A 6,000-nucleotide genomic window follows, 5' to 3' on the forward strand; every position below is an offset into this window, starting at 1 on the left:
AGTTTATTTTTCAATTCTATCAGTACTCTGGGATGAATACCATCCAGTCCAGGTGATTTGCTACTCTTCAATTTGTCAATTTGCCCCATTACATCTTCCAGGTTTACAGAGATTTGATTCAGTTTCCCTGACTCGTCAGCATTGAATACCATTTCTGGCATTGGTATCTCTCCCACATCTTCCTTAGTGAAGACGGAAGCAAAGACTTCATTTAATCTCTCCATTATGGCCTTGACTTCCCTGAGTGCCCCTCTTGCCCCTCTGTCATCTAGCAGGCCAAACGATTCTTTTGCTGGCTTCTTGCTTCTTCATTTTTTTTTGTATACTTTATTTACATCATCAGAACAGAACACATTGGTTCAATGATGATCTATTACAAATTAAACATAAATGTAGGAGACAGGAGAGAATTTGGGCTAAGGACAAATCCACTGAACAATGGATTGCTTGGGAAAAAACTTTTGAAAAGCTACAAAGGTATGATTGCCAAAGCGTAAACCTCCTATTATTCCAAATTCATTGGTGATAATCAACCCGAGGAAACTTTACTCATTAGTTAATAGTTTATTGGACACTCAACTAATAACCAATTCAATCGATCCCACACCTATTGCTGACCTCTTTAGCTATTTTAAACAGAAATTAGCTAAAATCAGACTAGAACTTAACAAAACCCCTTCATCTGTAGACTATTTCCTCTATTTACATGATCCTTTACTTCCTCGTTCTCAAGCAGATAGAATCTGGTCCATTTTTCATCCAATCACTGCTAATCAGGATAATCATACATTACGCAAATACGCAAATTCACATTGTCTGCTAGATACGTGCCCTACTTATCTCCTCAAGTCAGCTCCTGATTTATTCTTACATTATTTGCACTTGGATCTTACTTTGATGTTGTCTCAAGGTTTCTTTCCCTCTGATAATGGCAATATTATTTTGACTCCTATACCTAAAAATACCCAAACTAGCTAGCCTAAGTTTAGTTTCCAAATATAGACCAGTAGCCTCAATTCCTCTTCTTGTTAAAGTAATGGAAGGACTTGTCATGTGCCAACTTATGGCGTATCTCCAGCTTCATTCCATTTTGCATAGCTCACGATCTGGTTTTAGGCCCTCTTACAGTACAGAAACTTTGCTTACTGCCTACAGTACAGAAATTGTGCTTACCTCCAGCTAACTTTAGGAGAGAATTAAGTCTTGGCAACAAAATATTGATACTTCAGTTTGATCTATCCAGTTCCTTTGATACTATTGATCATAATATTCTTTTAAATATTCTTGACTATTACAGAATCTGTGGAGTTGTCCTGAAATGTTTTTCTTACTTCTTAAGATCTAGGTCATATCAAGTCAAACAATTAGATGAATTTTCTTCCACTTGGTCTCCTGGCTGTGGGGTCCCTCACGGTTCCCCTCTTTTCCCCATCTTGTTTAACATTAAGATGATACCTCTTGGTCATCTTTTAGAAAAACATGGTCTTTCGACATACATGTATGCTGATGATGTTACTATTTATATCCCAGTCTCTAAGGAATTACTTGACATAACTCACATAATTAGTCTAGGGATAAAACTTATGGAATCACGGGCTTCTGATTTCAAACTAAAACTTTACATAGATAAAACTAAGTTTCTAATTATAACTAACCCTCACCATTCTATGAATCTTAGTAACTTTACTATTAAGATCAAAACCTATTTCCTTGAGTCATCAATGAAAATCTTGGGAGTCACAATAGATCATTTCCTCACCATTGAAAACCAAGTCTCAAAGTTGACCTCGAGTGTCTTTCACTCACTTTGGAAGCTAAAGAGATTGAGGCCATTTTTCTCTAAATCTGTCTTTCATACTTTGGTTCAACCCCTTGTCCTCACCAAATTCAACTATTGCAATTCCATCTATGCTAGACTTAAAGATGGTCTTCTCAAAAAATTACAAACAGCTCAAAATACTGCTGCTTGTCTTATATGTAGATCGCTTCACCAAAGTCACATAAAACAGAGAATGTGTCAACAGACACACTACCTGGTCTACCAGTTCTGCTCATTTGCACCGCCCTACTATGCTGTCCCAGGTCTTGACATGATCTGTAGTCTTTTTTTCTCCCTCCACCACTATGATCCCTTTGTGTATATCTCATGCATGATCCAAACACCTCTACTTCTTCTCATCTATTCAAACCTGCTATTTGGGAAAGTTGCTACCTTATTAAAATTAGAAAGGATCCTCTTCCCTTCTCACTGTCCTGCTCCTCAATAATGCTTTTTTTTCTGTGCGGCCCCTTTTGGCCTAGATTTTATACATGGTGGCAAAAAAATCAGCGCCAAAAAAAACCCTATTCTATAAGCCATGCTTAAAGTTAGGCACAGTTTATAGAATAGCACTTATGCCTAGAAATCATGTCTAACTTTAGGGTCAGAAACAGAAAAAAGCAACACTGGGCCTTCAGGATGGAGATAAATGTAGAATAAAAAGGACTACATTTATCTCCATCCTGAAGGCCCAGTGTTTCTTTTTTCTGTTTCTGTTTATGCTTGTATGCTGTTTTAACTTCTCTTGTGTAACTTTAGGGTCAGACAACCAAACAGCAGCAGCGATCCAAGGAAGGACAAACAGCAGGAGTTTATCCAAATGTCAACTTTAATGAAAACAGGACCCAACCTGGCCAAGTTTCGGAAAACCTTCGTCAGGGGTCACATAGGTTTCCACAATACGTGTGGGGCACGTAATTTTTGGATGTGCGTGCTGGGGGCGGAAAGGACATGTTCTGCACTAGTCAGTTACTGCAGCTGCAATGCCACATGCTAATCAATTAGAGCATGATTAGCACATAAGTCCTTACCGCTTATAAAATAAATGGCTTACGCGCTAATGACCACACACTAATGGGAAAATTAGCACATGGCAGTTAATACCCCTGTGGTAAAAATGGTCTTAGCACTCAGGAATGACCACACAAGGATGCGCTAAGACCACTTTTTACCACAGTTTGGTAAAAGGGCCCTTAAATTACTTACCCTCTTTCTCCAATAGACTTGCATTGGCCCTTTTTTTAAGGGGGGGGGGGGGGCTTATTTCTCTAGACTTCCTAGTCTTATTTGGCGCATTTTGAAACTTTATGTATCTTTTTACCAGGTTTTCCTACATGACAGGTTTCACCCCATTTTACTAAATTTTTGTTTTGTTATGTCCATATAAATGGATGGACAAACCTTTCTCGATCCCTTTTGTATAATCCTTTCCCGATTCCATTGAGTAGGAAACAATTATAAAAATGGCAAAAGCACTCCTGCTGCTGAAAATTTGCAAGGCTGATGGAATTCTTTCTGGCCTCTCTATATGTGAGTGTGTGCCTGTGTATCCCTTTTGTGTGTTCTGTGTATGGTCTGCACGTGTTGTGTCTGTGGGAGGGAACTGGAAGTAATGAGGGGTTTCCTTATAGGGAGTGGGCACAATTTGCAGGGTTGCTCTTGGGAGTAAGGCCAGTGTGCAGAGTGATGGGACAGAATCAGGGGGTAATATTTGGAGGTGGGTCAGTTTGTAGTGTGAAGGGACAATTGTGGGGGTAGTTTTTAGAGACTGATGTTTGCATGGTTGTGGGGTCATTGCATGGGGTAGGTTTTGGAGGCAGAGTCAGTTTGAAAGGTAGTGGGGCAATTGGGGTATTTTGGGGGATAATGGCAGTATGTGGGGTGATGGGGCAGTTGCAGGAGCACAGAGTTTGGGGTGATACAATTTACTGGATAGTGAGATAGGTATTTTAGGGGGTGGCAGTTTGCAGGGGTAAACTTTGAGAGGTGGGGCAGTTTACAGGATGGTGGGCTATTGAATTGGGTAGCTTATTGGGGGGTTGTGGGATGATGGGACAGTTGAGGAGACACTACAGGAAATTCCTCTGCCCTGGCCACCCTCTCTTGCTTGTCCTCAGTCACCTAGATTACTTTAACACTCTCTATATAGGCCTTAGGTCTTAGATAACAGTTAACAGTTTATTCAAAATACAGCCATAAAAATCATTACCGGTCACAGGAAATTTGACCATGTTACCCCACTCCTCAGACCTGCCCACTGGCTACCCCTATCTCATCGTATAACCGTTAAAGTACTGCTCTTAGTCTACATGATCCGGGCCTCTGGTGAACCCCTATTTCTCTTGGAATTCTTGACTAGTACTTGTCCCTCCAGATCGCTTAGATCCTCACAACAGAATCTTCTCATTGTTCTTCCCTTTCACACTCTGAGTCATGCTACCATTCAGTGCTCTATTTTTTCAGTTCAGGGTCCAAAACTTTAGAATAATCTGTCCCATCACCTTAGACTATGCTCCTGCAATTTAAATCTGAGCTAAAGACTTTTCTTTTCTCTGAAGCCTATGGCTAACCTCAATCATAGGAGCCAACTTTTCAAAATGATTGGGGGTGCTAAATTTTTTTTAAGAGGTGGTGCATTCCCTCACCCCCTCCCTCCCCTCCAAGTTCCAGGCCCCCCCTCTCCTCCGAATGCCAGTCCCAACCCCAGCCTGACCTCTTCTCCCACAACAGTCCTCGGTCGGTCCGTCCTCGCCTTCCTGCATGCCGCCCAGAATTTTAAAACTCATCTTACCTTGGGGTCCTGGCGGCAGCATTGAAAGGCGAGCAGGCTCGGTGCTTCAGCCTTCCCTTCTCTCTCAGCTCTGGTCACGCCCTTACGGAAACAGAAAATGAGAGCAGGACCAGAGCTGAGAGAGAAGGGAAGGCTGAAGGGCCGAGCCTGCTCGCCTTTCAATGCTGCTGCCGGGACCCGAGGTAAGATGAGTTTTAAAATTCTGGGTGGCACGCAGGAAGGCGAGGACGGACCGGCGGAGAACTGAGGGAGAAAAGGGCGGGCACCGGGCAGGGTGGCTGGCTGGGAAGGAAACTTCCGACTTCCGGTGGGTGCAGAGCTGGTCCTAGGGTTTCTGGCGCCCTCCTGGAGCCTATTAGTCAGCGCCCCTACACATCCAGGGGTGGGATCACTATGGCTCAGCCCCTACAGTAGTCACACCCCTTTTACCAGCCATGGCGTCATTGAAAATATTACACCAGTATAGAAGAAAAATAACTTGTGGGGGTTTTTTGTATTCTAAATGACACAAACCAAATTGGCATACATAGACCATGAATTATGAGAACAGACAGTCTTGCCAACTCTGAAAAACAATGTGTTAGCAAAATCTCAGAATCTAACAAACAGATCCCTATTCAGACACTTGGCCTTGCAGTCACACATGCAGAACAGAGATAGCCCCTCTTCACATTCTTCAAAAATTAACCTGAAATCCTAAGACGTTAGACCCTGCATGCAGCACAATACCAAACAGAAAGAAACACATTGCTATACATTGCAAAATAAGACAACAGATGTAGCAGATGTAAATTCTCAAAGTGGACATATTCCAAACACTAAAATGAAAATAAAATGATTTTTTTCTACCTTTGTTGTCTAGTGACTTTGCTTTTCTGATCATGCTGGCCCAGTATCTGATTCTGCTGCTATCTGTCCTCTTAACTCCGTTTCCTGGGCTTCCTTTCCATTTATTTCTTTACTTTCCTCCTTTCTTCTTCATTTCTTGCTCTATATCCGTAAGTAAAAGCTGGGTCCTCCGCAGACTTGACTGTCCAGTGGATCCAGCTTCTGCCTATTTACTCCATCCATGTGCAGTTTTTCTCCTCTCTTCCTTTTCCCTCATCTCATCTCCTTCCTCTCTCTTCCCTCCCCTCCATCCATGTCCAGCATTTCTTCTCTCTCCCCTCTATCCATGTACATCTCGTTCCTGTCTTCCCTTCCCTCCCCTCCATCCATGTCCAACAATTCTCTCCCTGCCCTCCCTTCCATCCGCCCATGCCCAGCAACCCTCCTCTCCCATGCCCTCCATCCACCCATGTCCAGCAACTTCGCTGCCCTCCATCCATATCCAGTAATTCTCCTCTCTCCCTTGCTGCCCCCTCCATCTATCCAGATCAAGCAATTCTCC

The sequence above is a fragment of the Microcaecilia unicolor genome, chromosome 7 (assembly GCF_901765095.1).
Source record: "Microcaecilia unicolor chromosome 7, aMicUni1.1, whole genome shotgun sequence".
Taxonomy (NCBI): Eukaryota; Metazoa; Chordata; class Amphibia; order Gymnophiona; family Siphonopidae; genus Microcaecilia; species Microcaecilia unicolor.